This window comes from Acomys minous (assembly GCF_964271855.1).
Source record: "Acomys minous genome assembly, chromosome: 17".
In the NCBI taxonomy this organism is placed as follows: Eukaryota; Metazoa; Chordata; class Mammalia; order Rodentia; family Muridae; genus Acomys; species Acomys minous.
In genome coordinates, this window is record NC_140500.1 from 43,953,534 (window position 1) to 43,978,113 (window position 24,580).

Below are 24,580 nucleotides of genomic sequence, written 5' to 3' on the forward strand. Positions count from 1 at the left end.
AAGTCAGGTAGACAAGCTACTGTCCTATGTGTTTTCTGGCTCTGTGTCCAGTTCCTTCAGTTACTGAGGATGTCAAGGTGATATCCAGATTGTCCTTGTCTATTCTAGGACATAATGTATGTCAGTAAACAACCAGCTCATGGGTTGGCAAATGCATCCTCTTCTGTTTACCTGTCTTATAGATACAGCGGACTGTAAACTTTTCTTAAACATGGCACCCATCACACCATATACAAAGAACCCATCGCTACTGATCTTCCCGATTAATGGAATTTGCCATTGTTTTGCTCTTCCCATCCACCCACTGAAGAGTTTGAAACAAACCCATCCTGATTGACTTTTAAAGTTTGATGTAGTATAATTGTTTTTTTAGAGTTTCTCTTTTTGAAGGGAGATCCTGAGACTGCACACACATTATCTTATGTTGACTGTGTATATTTTCTGATTTATTGTGGTTTTCTGAGACGGGTCTTAAATGTTCCTCTTAAATGCTGTGATGCCAAAATATTTGTCTAAAATAATGTAGGGAAAATGATTTCTAATGTGTTCCTCCAGTGATGTATGAATAAGTACTTACATAATTTTAGCTGGTACAAATATTGGAGTGTTTATATGTAACTGAACAGTTTTCTGATTTTGTTACCAAACCTTTCACTTACACATCCTTCCTCATTTATTTTATTTTTAAGACAGGGCTTCTCTGTGTAGTCTTAGCTGTTCTAGACTAGCTGTGTAGACCAGGCTGGTCTCAAACTCACACCTAACCAAACCGCCTGCCTTTGCCTCCTGAGTCCTGAATGTAAAGGCATGCACCCAGCTGCTTTTGTTTTGTTCCCGAGGCAGGGCTTCTCTGTGTAGCACTGGCTGTCTTAGAGATATGTAAACCAGGCTGGACTCACAGAGATCCGTCTATCTGCCTCTGCCTCTCTGAGTGCTGAGATTAAAGGTGTGCTCCACCACACTCTGCTGTCCTACCTTTCTTAAAGGTAGGTCTTGTGGTACACATCTTTAATCCCAGCACTGGGGGAGGCAGAGGCTGGTAGATCTAGTACATAAAGGTATGTGGCCCTTTAATAGATAAGGAAGTGGTGTACATAAAGGTATGTGGTCGTTAATAGATAAGGAAGTGAGGGTTGTGGTTTAATATTCCTAATCCAAGCTTGTTTTAAAAGTGCAATCGTACTTGGTCTTTCTTGCTTCATAAAAATAGCCTATTTTTTGTCTCTACCATCTGTGTAACCACAGTTTAGAAACATTAGAATCCCACCCACCATGGCAGTCAACATACTAATTTCTCATTCTTTTCTAATATTCTGTTGCCTTAATGATCTTCATTGCATTTTTAAAAAATTCAATGTATTTTGCAAGACCCTCTACCTGTATCAACTCATTGACCTTGATACTAGTTTTTACCAAGTCCAATCTCTGGGAGATAACTTCCCAAAATATAGAGAGCGTATACCTTGTCTACGCAATAACTAACTGGTTGATCTCACTCTGCAAGGCTCTCTTGCCTTTAGTATGCATTTCTTGGTCACAGTGACCAGTGTTCATTGAACATGTTCTTTATGCCACTATATGGCCAGCCCTGCAACATATACTTTGGCTCAGGGCAGACTCCATCACCAAGGGACATCCCAGGCCCACTTATACTTGCATAATTGTCTGGACTGGATTTCCACCCCTGTGTTCAGCTTGAATCCTTGGGGCAGACAGTTGTTAAATCTTCCAGAGCAGGCTACTAACTGTGGCTTTTGTATTCTTGACTGTACATTATAGAGCATAATCCATTATTCTCTTCTCTTACATAAATGCTTTTCTCCCTTAAGGATAATTATGTCATGTGTTGGCTAAATCTCTATGTAAATTGATATTTTCAGCTTTTGTTTCTTTGTTTTCTTTCTTTTTTTCGAGGCTGGGTTTCTCTGTAATAGCCCAGGTTGTCCTGGAACTCTCTTAGTAGACCAGGCTGGCCTCGAACTCAGAGAGATCAGCCTACCTCTCCCAAGTGGTGGGATTAAAGGTGTATACCACCATGCTCGCCTGATATTTTCAGTTGTAAAACGCTGAATTATGTTGGAATTAAGGTTTTATTTCTATGCCTGCTCTAGCTCCTAAATAACGAGATGGAGACGTGTTACATTTGTTAATAAGGTTCACGCATCATAATCTGAGCTGATTTCGATCTGTTCTAACTTGACTGTGCTAGCCTGACCTACTTCCCAGCCATGTGCTCCATTACCTGTCCTCTAGTCTCACCCTGGACACCTGCTCCATCCTTGTCTCCATGGCGACTCCTCCCCATGACATGGCAACCTCCTTCCCTTTTCTCTTTCCCTGGGACCCTCAGACTGGTAACAGAAGTCCTGCCTACTGGCTCCTCTGTCTACCCAGTTAGCTTATTTATTTACTTTATTTTTTATTTTAATTTTTTAGGTTTTTTGAGACAGGATTTGTCTGTGTAACAGTCCTGGCTGTCCTGGACTTGGCTTTTGTAGACCAGGCTGGCCTTGAATTCACAGCGATCCACCTGCCTCTGCCTCCCTTGTGCTGGGATTAAAGGCATGGGACACCACACTGGGCCAGTCAGCTTATTTATTAGCCAGCCAATAATTGCGGAGTACTTTTTTACACAACATTGAAACAGGAGACTCCTCAGTAACACTGACACGACCAGAATTTGTTAGTATTTGGTTCACTGCAGGCTCAGCAATAAACAAAAACAAACAAACAAACAAACAAAGAGTCATCATAACACAATGTGAATGAAGGTCACTTCTACAGAGTTAGGTGTGGAGGCACATTCCTGTGGTTCCAGCACTCATGAAGTTGAAACAAAGATGAAAAGTTGGAGGCCAGTCTGGGAGACCTAAGTAGCAAGTTCAAATTTAGCTGAACCTGAGAGCCATCCTGAAAGAACCAAACAAAGCCTGAGAATGCAGTCTGTAGTACTTGTGCGGGGTGTGAGTTTTATCTCTAGCAAGCACACACTAGCAGGGCACACACTCATCCTGCAACACAAAACTAGATGAATGACTTGGAAATATTGCCATGTTTTGAGACAGTGTAGCCCTGGCTGTCCTTGAACTCAGATCCTCCTGTGTTTGCCTGTGCTGAAATTGAAGGCATCACTTCCATGCTGGGCTGCCATAGTCTAATCCTTACTTCTGTTTCTGGCTTTACTTTTCACATAGACTGTACCTGGGTTCATACTTCCCTTACAAGTGCATCCCTGCTTTTCTGCCCACAGCTACATACAGTTGATTATAAAATAGCCAGCTGCTTTAAGAAGGCAGGCCCTTCACGGGTGTTCTCAACTCAGCTTGCTTGATACAAACTGGGCAAGCAGGGACTGGATGGTCTGTCTGGATCCTGAAAATGGCTTAGAGTGAAGGTAAAGGTAGATTAGATTCAACAAGAACTTGAAACCTGTGCTTTCTTCAGAAATTTTGCAGTCCGGGAGCATTCCAAGTGGCTCCTAATGGTTGTTCTTTTACTATGGGGGTTTTCAAGAGTGAACTAGAGCTCTTCAACTAAGTAGTGATTTTAGGTACTGTCATTTCCTGCCAGGTGGGGAAATTCTAGGTCTTTCCTTTCAGCGCTTTGGCACTGTATTATAAATGAAATCTCTAAATTGTTTATTAATGCTTTCAGAATTATTTGACCTAATGTGAGTTTCATGAGTAGAAAGAACATTTTGTTCCCCAATGCATTGTGGTAAAAAGATTTTGGTGAAAAGTTTTTATAAAAGGGTTTGCTGTATTTTAAAAATATTCATCAGTTACCAATAGGCAAACTAATTTTTTAAGTAATGGAAGTAAACATTTATGCTAAATTACAGAAGCGATCTCTCAGAAATTTTGTAATGTTTGAGTTATTATGAAGGCAGGGCCCCTCTCTAGCCCAGGCCAGGTTAGCTGGAACTCAGAGCAGCTCACCTCAACTTTCCAAATGCTGGGGTTTCAAGAGTGAGCTGACCTCACCAGTTTGAAACTTTGGTAATCTGAGGCAGATTTACTATCTTTCTTTTAAGATTGCAAGTTGTGGGTTATAAATTTGTCTGGATTATTTTTTCTTTTAAGAAACGAAAATTACACTGTAGTATTGCTGTGGCATTGGCATTTTCTTAAATGAGCAGATGGGCTAGAGCGAGCATCTGTGGTGTGTAGATGTGTGTCCCCCTTCAGTTTAGCAGGCTCCGTTGGCTGTGTTTGTTGCGTGTGAATGGTGACAGCCTTAATCCTTGTTCTGAGTTCTATTTCCATTCAGAGTTAGCACAACAGAGATAGAAGGGTGAGCACAGAAGAACAGCAGCCAGTTTCCACTTGTGTGATGTGGAATTTCCTCAGATTTATTTTAATCATTAGGTTTAGTCTTTTAATCACCTCCTTCTCAAAACCCCCTTAAAAGAAAACAAGTTGGAATTGGACGAACGCTTTTGGCAAAGAAAGTAGACTTTTCTTTCCTTTACACCTGGCATTTCTTGATTCAACAGACATGAAAGTTGTCATACCCTTCTCCTCTGTGAGCCCAGGTTGAGGAAACTCCGTTACAGGAAACAAACTTGTAGGGCTTTTGTTTCGCCTTTTGGTACACAGGGCTTTACTCTGTATGCCAGGCTGTCTTCTACTCTGTCCCCCTCCCCCCTCAAACTCTTTCCTGGTGCCGGGATTACAGCACCTACCTTCCTGCCAAGCACAACAGTTGACGTTTGAATAAACTCAGGCTGGCTGTGTTTGTTTGGTTTTCATTTTCTTGTGCCTAGAAAACCATTTGGACCAGATACTGGTGTGAAGAAGAGTAGGAAGATTAATTCCTGTTCTGTTGAATATGGAAAGTTGCATGGTGACCCGCAAGTGCATGAAGCTTCAGTGCTGCCAGACTCTGGCAACCATGATCTCTTTAAACCATCACTTGAGTCCAGGCTTCCGCGAAAGCTTTGCAGTGTGGATGATTTCTGAAAAGATGGGTGGTGGTGTACTGTGTGGGGTGGGCTATGTGTGTGTGATGGTAATGGTGGTTTTGACACTAAATTGACAGCTTAAAAATGTTAGGATCTGTTGCCAGTAAAAATTAACTCAAGAAATATTTAACAAGCTAGTGAGAAAATATTTTGCTGTACAAAAAATGATCTACTTATAGTGCTTTTAGTATGCATCTTCTCAAACTGTATTAAACAAATAGGCTTTAATTTTATGATTTTTATTTATTTTAATTTGTTCATCAATTTCATGTTTACTTGGTGTCTCATGAGAGCCCAGGCTGATGTAGCCCAATCTGGCCTCCTGAATTCTGGGATCACAATGTGAGTCATCATGCGCAATTTACTTAAGCTTCAGATTGTAAAAGCTGATAAATAGTAAAACTTGTCTAAGAGAAGTTTTGTGGTCTAATGTGTGATTTCAGTATTAGTCCCGAAACAAAACCAAGCATACTAAAATCAGGTGAAACAGAACATTTGGTGGGCTGGGCATGGTGGTGCACGCCTTTAATCCTAGCATTTGGAAGGCAAAGGATCTCTCTGTGAGCTCGAAGCCAGCCTGGTCTACAAAGTGAGTCCAGGACAGCCAAGGTTACACATACAGAAAACCCTGTCTCAACAAACAAACAAACAAACAAAAACGCAGTCTGAGAATCCTCTACATTGAAGATAATGGTCATCTTTTTTTTTTTTTTTTTTTTTGCCCCCATTAAAGTTTTTGTTCTTGTTCTTTTCAATCCCAGATCTAACAATTTAAGCCTAAGTTTAAATTGTTAAATAACAGCCTACTATGTGGCTTATCTGCAAATCAATTCCCTATATGATGGTTATTTTAGTTTTCAGTTTCTAGCCCTTACAGTAAAAACCTGTTATGTATAACCTTAGACAAGTCTTTCTGTCTGTGGCCTTACTCTTTTCTTTTTTCTCTTGGTGTTTGAAGACGTTTTTTCTGTGTAGGCCCAGACTGGCCTGGAACCCAGAGATCCACCTTCCTCTGTCTTTGAGATTCTGGGCTTGGCACCACCACTCACTGTGTGGCTCCTTATGTTTTTCCTTTCTCTTGAGTAAATACTAGAGACTAGAATCCGTAGGATAGGTTTAATTTAAAACAGCATCATTACCAACAACAAAAAACCACCCAAGTTACTATAAATTTAAAACCCTTAGCAGCACATATAAGAATTATTTTTAAAATAATGTATACAGTGCTCTGTTTGCACGTACACCTGCAGGACAGAAGAACGCATCAGATTACATTACAGATGGTTGTGAGTCACCATGTGGTTGCTGGGAATTGAACTCAGGATCTCTGTAAGAGCAGTCATTGCTCTTAACCTCTTAACCTCTGAGCCATCTCTCCAGCCCCACATAGAAGAATTCTAAGCTGTTTTGTTTTGGGTTGTTTTTTTTTTTTTATTTTTTATTTTTGGAGACAGGGTTTCTCTGTAGCCTTGGCTATCCTGGATTCTAGGCCTCGAACTTAAAGAGAGGCCCCTGCCTTCCAGAGTGCTGGGATTACAGGCATGGGCCATGGAGCCCAGCTAGTTCTAAGCTGTTTCTAACAACCTCTATGATCTTAGTAAAGTCTCCCGCCCTCCCCCTCTCCCCATATTCTCATCTGTCCATGTGTGTGTTTTTGTTTTAAAGCCTTTTCGAGACAGGGTTTCTCTGTTTAACAGCCCTGGCTGTCCTAGACACCCAGGACCAGGGTGGCCTGGAACTCAGAGATCAATTTGCCTCTGCCTCCCAAGAGTGTGTGGTAGGTCTAAAGGCATGTGTCACCAGCACCCAGCCTTTTGAATGGTTTTTGTGGTATATTGATTCGTCTATCTTTCTATTAATTTTGTAGTTTTACTTCATGTAGCTTTATAACATCTTGAAATCAAGACATATGACTCTTCTACCTTGGTTCATTTTCAGTTAATTTGGTTTGTTCTCAGTTAATTTGACTGTGTTTCTCCATCTGTTATTCCATAATAAATTTTAGGTTCAACCTGCAAAATCCTACATAAAGGACATATTAGGACTTGTATTATAGTGCACTGACTATATTTTCAAAGAATGTAAGAAAACAAGTATTTCACTGTTCTAATCCATGGACATAGTTTATCTTTACATTTCTTTAGGTTGGCCTGGAACTCCTGATTTTTCTGCCGTTGTCTCCAGCAATGCTGGGATTAGAGGCATAGTCCATCTGCCACACCCAGTCTTCCATCCTTCGCCTTCCCACATTCTCTTGTTAACATCATTGTTTAAATTGTTGATATTCCCCCCCCCCCCCATGTACCGTACAGACTTTGATATTATTTCAGCAATTCTTTCTCCTGGCCTTGTGCAGTTGTGTCATGCATTTATTTGTATGTATGTTTAATCAGCAAGAGCAAGCACCTAGCCTTTTTTGCTGTAAGTAAATTATTTTAGAAAATATTTTCAACATCTAACAAAACAAGCCATTTTTCACATTTGTTGTCTCCTTTCCTTTGTGTCTAGCTGGTAATATCTTAATTCTGCCTGTGTAGTTTCCTTTTACTTCTTACCTGATAGGTCTGTTGCTGTCTTATTTTTTAAAGTTTTATTTACATTCTGTATGCATGCAAGTTTATGTACCACATGTATGCAGGAGTCTTCAGTGGCTACCACATCCCCTGGAACTGGAAATAGAGGCAGTTGGGAAGTATCTGGTGGGTACTGGGAACATTATTTCTGGCTGTAGTATTAGTAAGATACAGCTCACATACCACACGTCTCTTTGTTGCTTCATTTCTGTATAGTAAGACTGTAGTTTCTTTATCCATGTGTTAGGTAATACCCCTGTGGGCTTTGTTTTGTTTGTTCGTTTTTTGAGACAAGGTTTCTCTGTGATAACCTTGGCTGTCCTGGACTCTCTTTGTAAACCAGGCGGGTCTTGAACTCACAGAGACCCGCCTGCCTCTTCCAAGTGCTGGGATTAAAGGCCTGCGCCACTACGCCCGGCCCCGTGTGTACTTTGTGACTTAGGAATGATGCTCCAGTTAATGTTGATATACATAGTTTTGTGTGGAGATAGGCTTTTTAAGTCTCGGGTATATACCTAGAAATGCAATTGCTAGGTCAGAGTGTCTTTGCTTTAAACTCTGAAGACCAACCCATCTCTTCCAAAGTTCCTGTAGTCTGTTTTAGATTCATAAAAGTGTTTGAAGCTTCTAATTTGCTGTCCCTGTTCAATATTTTCAGTTGCTCCATTGTCTTCTTTTCCTCTTCTGTTTTGGAGAAGTTGTTAATGACCTTTACAATAAAGGTCTTGTTTAATCTGGCTGCTCCCTTTCCATTTTTCTTGTTTTTTTAAGGCTTCTGTGTGTGTAGCCTAAGTGCTGGAATTAAAGGCACGTGTGTCCCCCCTCCCCACTCCCTTGGAGACAGGGTCTCACTATGTAGCTCTAGCTATCTTGGACCTCACTGTGTAGACCAGGCTGGCCTTGAATTCACAGAGCTATAACCACATCTATCTCCTGAGTGCTGGGGTTAAAGGCCTGTACACTAAGCCCAGCTCTGGCTGCTTTTAATAATTTTTTTTTTAATTACCAGATTTCAACAATTGAATATGATGGGCCTTGGTATTGTTTTCTTCTCAGTTTTTTTTTTAGCATTTTACTTCTTTACCTAAAGCCTGCGCCTTACTGGGAAATTCATGTGGAGTCAAGTCCCCATGCTGTAACAAAAATTGCATCTTACTACAAAGCAAAGGAAAGCCAGAGTTCTTTAGTTTTGGTGGTTTGAATGAGAACAGTCCCCAATAGGCTCATATGTTTGAATGTTATGAAATGGTGGACTGTTTAGGAAGGAGTAGGAGGAATGGCCTTGTTGGAGGAGGTGTGTCATAACGGGCATTGAGCTTTCTAAAGCATATGCCAGCCACCCACACCCAACACCCAACACCCCACACCCCCACAGATCAGGTTGTAAGCTATTACTGCCATGCTCCCCGCCCTGATGCTTATGGACTATTTGTAACCCTCTGTACCTTAAGCAAGCCCCCAATTAAATGCTTTCTTTTTTTAAGGTGCAACACAGCAGTAACTAAGACCGTTGCCTTTGGTTATGCTGTTTCTTCTTGAAAATTTCTGAAAACAAACCCTAGAGATTATCCAACCCTTATACAAGGAAACTAAAATGCAGTGAGATTAAGGACTGACCTTCTCACTTAAGGTGATGGAACTGAATCAAGTTGCATCTGGATCTGACTACTCTGCCTCCTCATGAAGTGACCCTACGAGGCAAACCAGTCATTAGGGACGTGACTGGAGCAGTTGCTCATGGAATTACAACTGTTTCCATGGTCTCAGTCCTCTATGCCTCAGAATGTTTTATTCCTTGGACAGGTGGAAATGAAGTAATGTACCTGTTTCCCGGGTTGGGGATTTAGCTCAGTGGTAGAGCGCTGGCCCTGGGTTCGGTCCTCAGCTCTGGAAAAAAAAAAAAAAGACAAAATGTACCTGTTTCCCTTCTCCCCATTTTCTGTTTTACCTGTCTTTTAGAACCATGGAAGGCATATATTTCATAACAGCTAGGCACAATTTCTCCCCTGCCACTGTGTGTGTCCTAGGAATCAAACTTAGGTCAAGCTTGGCAGCAAATGCCTTTATTGACTGAGCCATCTTGCTATCCTGAAAGAAGTTTTTAAAATATTTTACACATAAAACTTTAGAATTTTTTGAATACTAAAAAGTGAAAATTACTGAGGCATTCTATAGAATACCTCTTTGGTATTGGGTCCAAATCTCGATTATTTAAATCTTATTAAGAGCTGGGCATGGTGGAGCATGCCTTTCATTCTCAGTACTCAAGAGGCAGAGGCAGGCAGATCTCTGTGAGTTGGTGGCCAGCCTGGTCTACAGGGTAAGTCCAGGACAGCCAGAAATGTTTTAGCTTGCTTGTGAGAATTGTTGGTGCTGAATCTATCATTACCACCCCTTCCACCTTTGCCTAGAAATCTAATAATTAATGATTGGTTTTCAGCAAATTTCTTTGGTCTATTTGTGTTCAGGAAAAGCTTTCTGTTCATAAGATTAATTTGTTGCAGTACTTAAACCTAATTCACCCTCAGACTATATACCACCTGTTGGTATTCCACAGAGATACAAGAGCTATGCCCTGATCTGTCTTCATAATAGGGTGAAATCTTTATCTTGAAAATTGTAATTCCACACTGCCTTTGTGAAAACCACTGCAGAAAACTCATAAACTATTTTTCTTAGTGTTAATTTGCAGAAATGGCATGATTCTGTTTCCCTGGTTTTGTGTATAATCATCACATGGTGTGTATATTTCTCTGTCTTGTAGTGTGTCTTGCTTATAAAGTCTAGATACAAGAATTCTTTAGTAGCAACTCACTAGGTAGTACATTTTGCTTCCTTTTGGTCTATTTAGCTGGCTTTCTATTGAGAAATTTTCTCTTGTTGCTTCTACTGCACCAGTGTTGATGTCATTAGGATGGTGGCTGCCATCCACATTGCTGCCCTTAAGATGGCATGCATTACCCAAGATCTCCTTAATAGTTCCAGAAAATTAACTGTGAACACTGCAGTGTTGACAGTCTCATCAAAAGTGATATTTCCACTGTGTTTAATGTTCTGCTGCTTTTGTCTTTTGGTGATGCCTTAAGAGCTTTGGTGATGAGGAGAGAGGCAGAAGGTACCACCTCAATCTGGGCCTATCAGTTCTGAATGGTTAGTTTCACTGTAATCCTCAGGCCTGTTTGAGTCATTGGTTGTCTTGGTGGTATGATCACCAGCCTTTCTTGGAGATAAACTCAGGGGACCCATCTTGGGGACCAAGGTGAATATGGTGCTAACCTTGCCTCTGGTGCATGACTTTGTTCTTGTGGGAGTTGAACTAGGGTAACATGCTGATGGCTACTGGTATTGGATGAACCCAGATCTGTGATGACTGAAGTAAGTTGCACTGCTGCCTCCTTTGAGCACAAAGCTGAAAGATTTTTCTTTTGTTTTACTTTTTGGTTTTTCAAGACAGGGTTTCTCTGCATAACCTTGCCTATTCTAGACTCCTTTTGTAGACCAGGCTGGCCTTGAACTTACAGATATCCCACCTGCCTCTGCCTCCTGAGATTAAAGAGGTGCACTATCACACCTGGCTGACTTTTGTTTTTTAAAGATTCTTTTTGTTGTTGTTGTTATTGCAAGAGTCACACATGCATGCCATGGCTCTTCTAGATGGCTCTGGAGTCTGTTCTCTATACCCCTACTATGTGGGTTCTGGGAACCATTAACTCAGGCCATCAGGCTTTTGAAACAAGTGTTCCTACCTGCTAAGCCATCTTACAGGTCGGTTGGTTATTTATTTATTTGTTTGTTTGTTTGCTTTGTGAGACAGGGTTTCTCTTATCTTGGCCATCTTGGACTTGCTTTGTAGACCAGGCCGGCCTCGAACTCAAAGCAGTCGGCCTGCCTCTGCCTCCTGAGTACTGGGATTAAAGGCACTTGCGCCACCACACCTGGCCTGTGTATGGGTTTTTAAATAGCATTTTCTTGGACCTTACTAAAAGACTGAACTATGCATGCTATATGATGATGTTCTAAACCTTATGCTTTAAACAAAAAAAATCTACACTGAGAAATTTCTATTAATCTTATCTATAATTTGTATCTAAAAATGTAGGCGGTTGTATACAAGTATGAAATATAAGAATGTTTGAAAATTAAGTTGGCTTTTGTGTTAAAATCTTCTAGAAGATCAGCTTGCAACAGTGTCCATTTAACAGATTTTTTTAATAGAATAATTTACAGTACATGCAAATTGTGTTAAACAGCTCCATTTTTAGTGATTTTTATTTAGCTGTGCAGTCTCCACCTTAGTCCTGTTTCTTTCTAAAACATCACCCTCAAAAATTCTCTTGTGGCTGTTGGCAATCCTTCCTCCTGTCCCAGGGCAACTGTTGACTTCTTACTTTCCACAGAAATACCCAGTAGAATCAAACATGCAGTTTTTTTGTTCAGCACAGTGCAGAGGGTTGTTTCCTTTGTTGTGTTATATCAATACTTCATTTGTTTTACTGCTTTGTAATTTGTTACCTGGGTAAACCACATTTCCTGCATTTGTAAGTAGATGGATTTGGTTTTTTTGTTTTTGTTTTCCCCTTTTCCCTTGGTTTTTCGTTTTTATTTCTTTTTTTGATTTTTCGAGACAGGGTTTCTCTGTGTAGTCTTGGCTTACTTTGTAGACCAGGCTGGCCTTGAACTCACAGAGATCCACTTGCTCCCTCTGCCTCCTGAGTGCAGTCTTACCATTCTTACATCACTGCTACCAATACATCAGAGTTTCAGTTTCTTTTTCTTAATCGGGACTTTGTGTGTTGTCTTATTGTAGTCCTTTGAGTGGGTGGATTGCAAAACTTCCTTGTGGTTTGAATTTTTATTTTTTGAATAACTAATGATAAGTATTTGCTGCCCCTTTGTAGCTTTTGGTCAAGTTTCTATTCAGGGTTTTTAGCTCAGTTAAGAAGGATTGTTGCCACGTGTGGTGGCATGCCTTTAATCAACTCAGAGGTTGATGCTGGCAGATAGATGCGAGTTCCAGGACAGCCAAGGCAACACCAAGAAACCCTGTCTCAAAAACCAAAAAGAATTGGGATTGTTTTTATTGAGTTGGAAAGTATCCCTTCTCTACTTTGGAGATATGCCTTACTACTTTAGCCTTTTTTCAGCTTCTTGGAGTATTTTGAAGAGAAGTCATTACTGTTGCTAGCCTCTGTACTGTTTATGTCCCTCAAAATCCAAATGTTGCTATCTAATCTCCAGTGTGTAGGTGTCAAGAATGAGGTCTGGGAAGGTGATAAAGTCACGAGAGCCTATTCTTCTCATGATGGGATTTTATGTCCTTTTATGCCCCCTAAGAGATCCCTTTTCCTTATTTTCTTTTTCCTTCTTTCCCCATATTAGGACATACAGAAAGCCCTGTCTTTGATAAATGAGCTTTCATCAGACAGCAAACCTGATTTCTTGATCTAAGGGGCTTAGACTTCCAGAAGGAACTGAGATAAATTTCTGTTTATAAGATACTCAGTCTGAGGGTCATAGTAGCTCAAGTGGACTGAGTCCCACTCAGGTTTTCCCCTTAAGGAGAAATATACATATATACATACTTGATAAGTAGTTGTGTTTGTTTTTTAAACACATGGGGCAGGAATGTATGTGTCACAGGATAGTGTATAAGGTCAGAAGACAACTTGGAGATGACTCATTACTTTGAAGAACTTGTGTGCATGTTGCTTAGTCGTGGTTATTGAAACATTTAACTTACCCAGAAAGAGACATTTTACGCTTCCAACTGTGGTGTTAGATATATATCTCTATATCTGCCATTCCTTATGTCTGGGCTCTGCACTTAGTTAGCCACCCTGGTTTGGCTTTTCGAGGCAGGGTTTCTCTGTGTAACAGCCCTGGACTCTTTGTAGACCAGTCTGGCCTCGAACTCACAAAGATCCACCTGCCCCTGCCTCCCATGTGCTAGGATTAAAGGTGTGCACCTCCCCATGATGTGCCTGTTTTCACCTGCCATTGTCTTCTCAGCATCTGCATCATGCTTGAGTAGCACTGAACATTGAGTGAGTGCAGGAATCATGTAAAGCACACAGCAACAGGACAGAAAGTGTACAAATGCATGTGCAGAACCACATAAACCTGAGAGCTAAGATATAGCTCCTTTGACCAGGGGCTTTGTGGAGTGGAAGTGGGAAAGAGACATGGCTGCCATGTTTGGTTTTGACTGGATGCAGTCAAACCTCCACCCCCCATTGTGTCTCTCATGCTTGAGGGAAGAAAGGCATTAGAGGAGTATGGCATTGTGGCATTAGGCTTGGCTGAAAGATCCTGCTGCCTAAATGATAGGCTAAATGGGACAACCTGATGGAGGGGAAATAACCAATGTTTATGAATAGTGATTATTTTAAAAAGCAGTTATTACCAAATGATCCCCAATGCCTACTGCAGCTAAGATTTGCCTTAGTTATTTGTTTTTTAAGAGATGGAGATCACCTAAACCTTTAAAATTCTAAATTGCTTGGCAGACCACTTGTTTATTAGGTCTGGTGCTTGCTTATTAATAGCAGATGAGTCTGAGAATTGTCTCTAGACTTTTTGTAGTATGCTTCCACTTAAGAAAATCAAGTGAATATTAAAGGAAGTTAGTTAATCGTCAGGAATTACAGCCAGACCACTGTATCTAAAGATTAAAAATACTAAAGGACTTTGACAAACTCTAAAGCGAATCCCTTCTCCCCTTTCTTATCTGAGCATGTTAGCACACACTGTTGTAAAGCCAGTGTTCTGGAGGTCCAGACAGAAATTCAAGGCCAACCTGGAGCACAGAGAAGATTTTGCATGGACTCCCTTTCCCAAAAGGCAAGACCTTAGAAAGTTGGGGTTTTTTGGCGGGGTGGGGGTGGGGGTGGGGGGGCTCACATTTAGAGGTGAACAGAATACCAAAACATGGCTAATCTCACAGCAAAAACACTTCCCAAAAAATCTGAGAGAAGATAGTTTTGTATTTTTGCCCATTAAATGCACAGGGACAGTCACAGTCTTTGCTAATCAGTGCCTTGCAGAAAGCCTAAAATCTTGTTTAGCGAGTAAGCGCCAGAAAGCATGGTCTAAGCCAGAATCTCTGTAGCAGTGTTGGCTGATGCAGTGTATTAAGTGACTAAGAATTTGAGGACAAGATTTAGTTATCTTTGGTGATGGTGGCTCTCTAGGTCATAAAAATGGAAGCTTTTCCTGCAGCTCTCTGCTCTTCACCCTCTATGGGTATAGTTGGCATACTTGAACATCTACCACTTATCTGGTTTCTATTACTGGGCCCTTATAAGAGCTTCCCTTCTGTCTTTTATTCAACAGCTTCCCCACATTGACAAAAAATGACTCCCTAAAAGATACATTTCTTGGCACATGCCTTTAATCCCAGCACTTGGGAGGCAGAGGCAGGTAGATCTCTGTGAGTTTGAGGCCAGCCTGGTCCACAAAGGGAATCCAGGACAGCCAAGGCTACACAGAGAAAACCTGTCTCAAAAACCAAAAGAAAACAAAAAGATACATTTCTTCAGTCACTTGTACCAACGTGGCTTGTATTCTTAGTGGTGCTACCCAAATTTTTTCAAGCACATGGAAAAATGAATCCCCCCCCCCCCCAAGGATATCAGTTGCTGAAATCTCCCACCCTCTTCAACCCTACCTCAGTCTTTTTGGTAATGACTTCAAAAATTTATGAGTGTTTTTGCCTAGTATGTGTGTATGTATGTACATCTCTTGCATGGCCAGCACCCAAGGGTCAACAGAGGACATCAGATCCCCTGGAACTGGAGTTAAAGATGGCTGTGAGCTGCCATGTGGTGCTGGGAACTGAACCTGGGTCCTCTGCAAGGAAAACAAGTGTTTAACCACCAAGCCATCTCTCCAACTCCTTGCTAATGGCTTTTTATTGCATTTTAATTAATTTGTGTGTGTGTTTGTGAGAGAGAGAGAGAGAGATAATATTTTGAGGTCAGATGAGAACTCGCAGAATCAGCCTTTTCCTTACACCATGTAGGCCTTGGGGATCAAACTCAGATGAGACTTAGTGGCAAACACCTTACTGAGCCATTTCTCCACACTGGTAATGATTTTTAAAAATTTTGAATCTTCCCTACCCCCACCCACCCAACCCGTGTATGTGTGTGTCTGTGCACGCGCGCTCGCTCATCATTTTACCCTTTCCTGAGGCAAAAATGGAGTTGAATCATGAAATAAACTCAAACAGTTTTGTTTCAACTGTTTTAAACCTTTAGTCTTTATTCTGTCACTTTTTGCTTCACTTTAAAGTACTATATAGTTTTATCAGAAGTTGTAATAGCCATAGTTATGTGAAAATAAAGTTTCCTATAACTTGCTTTTCCTTAGGGCACACACACACATTTCATTCCGTTTCTAGTTTTGTGTCAGCAGGTCCTCTGGTGAATGGTTTCTCTATATTATTTGGATTACAAGGCTCTAGCTTGACACCTTACCTCCAGCAGATGACTCACCAGAGGAAAATCAAGTCTTCCCCAAATGTCCTCAGCCACTAAGTGGGAGACTTTGTAGCCAAGTGAAAGCAAAGCTATCTGATTTCACAGGACCTGCCTCTCCATTTGTGGCTGATGAAGCTTGATCCTGTTATTTTTCCTGTGGGGGTATTCCGAGTCATTGATTGGCCCACCAGACTGATTTCAAGCACCTGCAAGTGATATTTTCACTTGAGAAAAGACATTTAATGACAAGCTTTTATTGGGGGAAAGAATCTTACCAAGAAGATTAATGGGTCTATAATTTTAGAGACAGACAAAAAAACTGTCTTAAGGCAAATTAAACAAGGAAAACTGGAGTTTGCTTTAGAAACCATTTCACTGGCTTCTTGGAATTGTCCTAAAATAGAGACCTCACTTCCTCCTTGAGGGCTCTGCCTGTCATTTGACAGTTACCTTAGGTATTAAGCTTTAACATGAGAAATGGAGGATGTATTTGTGTATTGTATGTATGTTAAAGAAACATTCAGACCTTCTTGCTTCTAATACCCTGCTTGAAACAGATTGGCATCTTTTTCTTTGACAGAATTGTGCCTTTGTTCTACATGGCTCTGCTGGGGTGTACAAGTGTTAAACTTTGGAAGGAATAGCAAACCTTTTCTCTGAAAAAGCAGTGACTCTACTTTAGAAGTTTTATTGCTTGGTGTTGTTTTGTTTTTAATTAAGATTTGTTTGTAGAACAACGTAATCATTAGTCTTTTTGAAATGCAAGCACCAGGAAAGTTTGAAGTTTGCTTTAGTATGAGAGAACACCTTAAAGTCTAGATTCTAGTAGACAAACCACAGACTGTAGCTTTTGTTTGTAGAGCCTAAGAACTCGTGTGTGGCTTTTACATTTAGTAGTAGCTGTCTACTAAATGTTCTTGAGTTTTGTCTCATTGCTGTATTTGAGGATTTTGCATGGCTCATTATAGAAAAAGTTTGCTGATCCGCTGATTTAAAGAAAGAATACTGAAATTTTTTGATTGAATATTTGAAGAGGTCATGAACTAGAGTTAGCTAGATTGCCACATGATGGTATTTTGATTAGTTGCAGACCAAAAATACAGTAGTGACCCCATGATAAAATTAAGGAATTGTCATACTTAGCCATCTTACGGGTGGTAAAACTGGAGTAAGCAAGCCTACTACGTTGCTAAGGATGTGAAAGCATGGTTTTCACACCTAGACACGGTGCTTAAGACCTGATAATGGATGACTGAGGTGTGTTTTTCAGGGTGGCCTCAGGTTGACTAGTTTTTTCATCCTTCTGCCTGTACCTCTGACGTGTTGGAATTATGAGTATGTGTCACCACATCTACTTGCTTTACTATATTTACTATAATTGTACTCAGTCTGTCCTGCTGAGGTATGCTTGTTACCTGTCCTTGAGCTGTGAACTGGTGCCACATGTTAAAATCATCAGCGTTTCAGTCACAATTAGAAGTATTAATAGAAATAGGAGCGTGCGCCATTGTGTGGAAAACTGATGCCTGGTCCAATGAAAAAAGCATGTCAGACCTTTTAGTCTTTGAACATTCTGGGGTACAACTCTCATGAACTGGGAAAGTTTTAGCAATTGGTCCTGCACTTACCCATTAAGAGAGCGCAGGCACAGGAGAATTCCTAGTTGTCTATAAAAACAAGTTTATTCATCTCTGTGTGTGTGTGTGGGGGGGGTGTCTTACTATGAAATGACAGTGACTTTAAAACCACTGTGTCCAGCCACTTTAGCATAAAGGCAGCTTCCTACTTCTGGCGATGTTCCTTAATGATACTATATGATACTATCCTGGAGCTGTAACGCAAACTTAAAGACATTTGGAACTTTTTAATACTACATTTAAAAGCCATACGATTAAAAAGGGGGTCCATCGCCAGGCCTGGTGGCGCACGCCTTTAATCCCACCACTTGAGGCAGAGGCAGGAGGATATGTGAGTTTGAGACCAGCCTGGTCTACAGAGTGAGTCCAGGACAGGCAAAGCTACACAGAGAACCCCTGTCTCAAAAAAGGGGGGTGTCCATCAACATAGATCTTAGTACACCCAACTGCTGTTGAAGCAGATGCCTGTTTAATTGCTCAGACTGCAGGCTATATGAGGACCATGCAGTTGACTTTTGCTTTAAAATTAAATTTGTTCTGACATATCCAAGACCCTGAATTCATCTAATTTGTAGAAATGTGCTTTTATCACCTGCCCACCAAACCCACCACCCCATTCAACTACAGCTTTAACTGCTGATTCAACTCTCAAATTCTAAAAATATCTATTCTGATATGATGATCTTGTTGGTTTCAACCTCCAAGTCTTCATCAGTGCTACTTTAGTGTAAGACACAAGTATTTCAGTTTTTGAATCAGACTTCTGTTCATCCCGAGACTAACTCTTCTCCTTTGTGTCACCCACAACTATCTTCTTCACTGGCAATACAATTCTTCCTCTTATCTCTCTAGCCTTGGCCTTCCTGGAGCCTTATCTCACTCTGCCTTGAAGGAAGAAGTTGATGGGGCCCTTTGGAGATTTTGGTCTAGACTGTGATTGAGGTCTTGAGTCCTCTTCATAAGGAAAATCTGGTAACTCCTGTCTTTCTCTACAAGGGAAGTAGGTGAGAAGATGGCAGCTCCTTTCAAACACCCTACCCCCAATCCTCACCAGAATCTGAGTCTGGTTGGCCTTCAAACCCATTGCCCTCATGCCTCTTTATATTACCCTTTTCTTTTTCTATATCCTTCCTTATACCCTTTGCTACCTTCCATTGCCTCTCTTGATCTTTCATACCACATGGCCTTTTCATAATCATTAGAAAACATAGGCTCATTCATCAGCTAAGGGGATCAGAATTTCCCCTGTTGAAAACAAGGTCCTTCCATCTGAGTGACTGCTATATGAGGTTGTATGTCTACAACCTACTGGTCTCTTAGGAGGCCCCCCCCCTCCCCTTTACTTGCTGACTGGGACAAGGACTTTTTTGGGGTCTTGTCCATTGGCTGTTTGCTTGTGAGAGCTAGGACTGCACAAGCTTGAAGTTTTGAACCAGTCTTCAATTTTGAGTCACTGGTCACCACCCATACATTCCGAACTTTCTGAGACAAGAGTCTGCAAGTATCATGCATAACTGAGGTTAACCTTGAACGCATCACCCTCTTGCCTCAGCTTCCAGAATGCTGGACATGTATATCACAAGGCTCCACTATCTTAGCATCTTTTGATGGTAACCCATTCCTAGGAAAGAAGAAAACAGTGAGCTGTAATGCTTTAGGGCAGTACTGTTCTCCCTGCAAAGACTCATGTTTAGGCTTTGTTAGTTAGACACACACAGAAGCCAAAAGCAATTTGATAGAATTTTGATGATGAGTGTGAAAGCATGTAAAAATCAAGGTTCTCAGGTCAGTAAGTGTGGGGCTGTAAAGTAGCTCAGTTGGTTCAGAGGGCAGACTGAGTTTGGCTCCCAGCATCCTTTCCTCGTGGCTAGTAAAGTCAGATTATAATTACCAAAGCTAAGCTAAGTTTTAGAAAATTTGTGAGATGTGGTTTTTTAGAACCCATTGAATTAACCTCACCTGTAGATATTTTCACAATACCAACTGAATTAAATTCTGCCTATACATGAAGCTTTGTTTATGCTTTGAGGTGCTTGTCTACTTACAACTGCATCACTGGAAGTCCAGACAGGATCTATTTGACCCAGAGAGACAGAAGTGGGTTGGGCGTTAGCCTTCCATCCAACCAAGTTGCGTTTGTGATTTGAAAAGCCTGGTGGAGTCTATTGATATTTGTTCCTTTCTCCTCAGGTCAGACCACTGGCTCACCTCATTAGTAAAATTAACATGCTCACATTTTCCAAAGTCTTTGGGGGGGAGAGTTGGCTCAGTTTTCCCAAAACCTTGTTAATTGGGGTGGCTGTGGTGTTGTCATTCTATAGGAGCAGAGGAAGATGAGTAAAATTATGGGTTGAAGCTTAGAGTGCTGCCACGTACCTTTACTCCCAGCACTTGGGAAGCAGAGGCAGGTAGATCTCTGTAAATAGTTTGAAGCTAACCTTCTAAACCAGATAGGGCTACATGCATTCTACTCAGAGCTCACAGTTCTCTTGTAAATTATCTACTTTATGCTTTCATGTTCCTTTGGAATAAACTGCTTAATGCCTAAAATGCTAGGAAATTCAATTTGTTTGTTTGTTCGTTTTGGTTTTTCTCTGTGTAGCCTTGGCTGGCCTAGACTCACTTTGCAGACCAGGCTGGCCTCGAACTCACAGGGATCTGCCTCCCAGGTGACAAGTTCAGATTTTAATGGTTAATCCTCATACCTCCACCCATATTTCTGCCAATTAAAAATATATTCCTGGCTGTTTGAAAGTAAGAGTTTACTATGTTGTGGTTTCCACAAGAAAATATTTCATATTTATAGATGACTGACTTGATTATTAAATTTTCAAAGTGATTTTTCCCCTCCTGAAATAGCTAACAAAATAACTTTAAAGAGCAGGGTTTGATTCCCCAGCACACAAAGGAAGGGGAGAAAGTTGAGGTTCTGAATTAGTGATCAACAGTAGATTTCACAGCCATGATCTGCTTCTGAAAGAATCCTATTCTAACCCTAGTGTTGTTTTTCACCTCTTCAAGAAAGAGAGCTGACTGCCAGTGCACAAGACTTAAAATAAACAGCATCAATCATGACAGCTGCTGGTATAACAGGTGGCACACTTGAGGGTAGTATCATTTCTGTCCTATTTGGACAGTGCTGTGGGCTCCACCTTAGTAACCTTACTGAGCAGATTGAAATAGTCAGGAAGGGATACATTAGTTTGCACATGACATTTAACAACACAAAAAATATGGAATATGTAGTAATTTGTATGTTTTGTTAGGAGACTAGGTCTTGGTTTGTATCTGACTAGCTAACTTGAAACTTGCTGAATAGTGCAGACTGGCCTGTGATTCAGCCTCCTCTGTGGCAGGATAACAGGTGTGCAGTAATGTGGTGGCAGTTAAGGCGTGTCTTTTGCATGATTGCAGTATTTTTTTTTTCTACAGCATAAACTCTCTTAGACATTTGTCTGAAACCTGGAGGGAAATAGTTAGTTTCATTAAGAAAAAGCTTTAAAACGTAATAATGCTTTATGAACAAACATGCTTACTTCATTTGTTTCAGCATTATATTCTCAGCTCTGCTAGAAGAGTAGGACAGGTATCTTTCCCTTTTTAATAGGCAGAGAAACTGATAACTGAAGGGGTGTAGTTTCTTGTTAAAATTCATCTGTAAACTGATAGAGTAGGACTACACTTTGGTTTTCCTGGTAACTATTATTGTTCCCACTAGAACACTTAACAGCCAAAGCTGATGGGTAGATGTCTCTAATCCTAGCATGCTAGCAGAAGAGGTAGAATTGTCTCCAGAAAAAGCAAAAGAGCTACATCAAGCAGATTGCTGTCCTTTTTTTTTTTTTTTTTTTTTTTGCATTGTATTGTCAGGTTTTGAATCTGTTGTTTTAGTTCACTGAACCCCTTAAGATTTTGTCTGTCATCTGAAATGCCTTGCCATCTTTTCTGTGCTTGTCAGCTGTCTGCTGTGTCTCCATCTATTTCACCAATTTTGCAAGCCTCTATATAAAACGCACACTTAATTCTTCTTAGCCAGCTGCCTAATTTCTCTTCTTTCTTTTTTCCTTTCCTTTCCTTTTCTTTTTGAAACAGAGTTTCTCTGTGTAGCCTTGGCTGTCCTGAACTCTCCAGGCTGGCCTCTGAACCCGCAGAGATCCGCCTGCCTCTGCCTCCCAACAGCTGCCTAATTTTCAAGTGTTGCTTGATAGATCTTGCAAAACTGCAATGCTCTAAGTTGTGCTGTTGTTTTTAAGCTCTTGTCTGTCTTCCTTTCCTTCCTTTCTTGCATGCAGGACTGTCCGTCCATCCTTACCTCCCCACCCCCATGCTGGAATTAAAGGCCTATACCACCACCCTTATCTTTGATTTTCAAGACAAGGTTTCTCTATGTAACAGCCCTGGCCATCTTGGCCTCAAATTCAGAGATCCACTTGCCTATGTCTCTCAAGGTGTATGTCACCACACTCAGCAAGTGGTTCTGGTTTGTATTTAATAATAGCTACTGAAACAACAACAACAACAAAATACCTTTTGCTTTCTGAGTACTTTGAACTTATGTCAAATTCTCTAGGCATATAATTCAGTAGGCTTCTGGTTTACTTTTTAACTGATAAAAAGCCCAATGCAGCGTTCATGCCTGTAATCTCCTAGGAAACAGACAGGAAAACCCAGGGGGCACAAAGTAGCCTGTGTTAGAACATAAGGTGGAGAGCAATAGAAGGTGACTTTGCACATGACCTGTCTCCATACACTTGTGTACGTGATTGTGACTGTATAGCGTCTCTATTATACACTATTTACTTGAAACACAAAAATAGAAGCAGCACTATAGCTTCTCATCATTCAGCTTTAAGTGTTAAATTGGCAGTCAGTCATCTTGATCTTCACAAGTGCCATGCTGTTCCTGTAGTGCTATAATGCTCAGAAACACAGTAGCTATCAGGATTGCATGTTTAAGCCTATGAAACTTATGAAGCTGCCTATGAAGAGAGGATTAGGGGTTCATTGCTGGTCTGGGCTACATGGGACTATGTCTCTAAAACTAAAAAACAAAACCCCATTTGGAAGTGCTACTGAACATCCACGTGAATGGCCTAAATCAAAAGACTGCTAACATCCAGTGTTGGTGGATGGAGAACCATCATAGTGTTCAGGCTGTGCTGGAGAGAGAGTGTGAAAATGACATAATCATGCTGGAAAAAAAAATTGGCAGCTTCTCAAAAAACTGGATGTAGACTTGCCATAGAGCTCTAGCTAGGAGAAACGAAAACATATGTCCACAAAGATTTATAGTTGGTGCTCATTTCAGCTTTCTTCATTTTAGCTGAAACCTGGAAAAGGCATAAATGTCTATCAAAGGAGATTGGGTACACAACAGGCACGTGACTGGATGGAGCTCAGAGACCAAGTTCAGTGCAAGTAGATGTATATGCACTTGAAAAGCATATGTTATGCCATTCGTTCATGTACATTAAACTGGAAGGAAGGTGAATCTATACATCAGATCTGTGGTGTGAAGGAGCTGGGGAGAGAAGTGTCAGAGAAAGAAGTACAAAAGATAGGAGATGCTAATCACTCTGCTGTGTACTTATGGTGCAGCGTCTTAGGCTGTACATTTGAAAGGTTCGCATGATCAGGCACACCTGTACTTCCAGCTACTAGCAGGAGTTGCCTAAGTACTCATGGCCAGCCTGGGCAATATAGAAAGATGTCCGCCCGCCCTTCCTTCCTTCCTTCTTTCCTTCCCTCTGAAAACAGAATGGTGAACCAAGTCAAGCAAAGTTGCAGCCTACACTGTCTTTCCCCGTGTTTTTTGGTGGTGGTGGTGGTGGTTGTTTTTTAAAACCGCTTTTGAGTGAATGGCAGCGCTTAAGGATGAGTAGTTTTGGAGTTTTGCTATCCTTTAGCCCTGAGCTGTAGAGAGACTGAAGACTGTCCCCCACCCCCAGCCCACCCCCCAACAGGCTGTTTGCTTTTCAAGGCAAATGAACTAAGTCTTGGCTTGTGAGCCCTTATTCCTGAAGGGAAAAAAGCTTCAGTTTCTTAAGAATGTTGTTGTTCTTTGTTCTCTCTCTCTCTCTCTCTCTCTCTCTCTCTCTCACACACACACACACACACACACACACACACACACACACACACACACACGAGATTCTAAAAAGCAATTTTTATATTTAGAGAACAGTTAATGTAGCGGAAGTCTATCTTTAGTCCTTTTGGCATTTCTACCTGTGTGTGATGATTGAGTATGCCCTTGGAACACAGTATTCCTGGGTATTAGAGGTATTTGGTCAATGCTGTAGATCAGCGCCGCCAATATTCAAGCTCCTTGGCATACACAAGCATCAGCCTCTGATTGTGCTCATGCTACCTGGAGTAGAAGGCTCATTTATCACCTGTACCTCCAGCTTAACTAGGATGTTCTTACCTTTTCTCTAGGTGGTCTTTGAATGTTCTGCATAAGAATGCTAGATGATCTAATGACATTTGGTATTTATTAACTTGTAGACTTTGGAACACTCACTCAGAAGGATGGGGTTTGTTGAAAGAACAGAAGGAAAAAGCTAGAGAAGTCATAGGGAAGAAATTTTTCAAAAAGCAAAAAAAAAAAAAAACCAACCAAAAAACCAACTGTATATCCAGTGAAATAAAACAGATTCAAACTCCTAGAAAGAATAGAATAATATGTAAATGGGAGAGAATTTCAGTGGATAAAAGGAGCCAGGTCTAGAGGTGTAATCCCAGCACTCTAGAGAACCGGACAGGAAGATCACAAATCCCAGGTCATCTGTGTCTGTGCAGCAGTTTGATGAGAATCCACATTTGGATACTCAGTCAGTGACTAAAAGTTTGAAGAGGAACAGCACATTTGTAAAAAGTCAAGAAGCTCTCTACCAATAATGCAGCAAGTGCTATTAACTACAGAGC

General features: G+C 40.9%; 1 protein-coding gene across 1 annotated transcript in view; it reads left to right on the plus strand.

Moving 5' to 3' along the window:
* Positions 1-24,580, plus strand: part of RYBP (RING1 and YY1 binding protein) — a 53,550-nt gene that overhangs the window by 15,563 nt on the left and 13,407 nt on the right. The gene's annotated exons all lie outside the window — the stretch shown is intronic.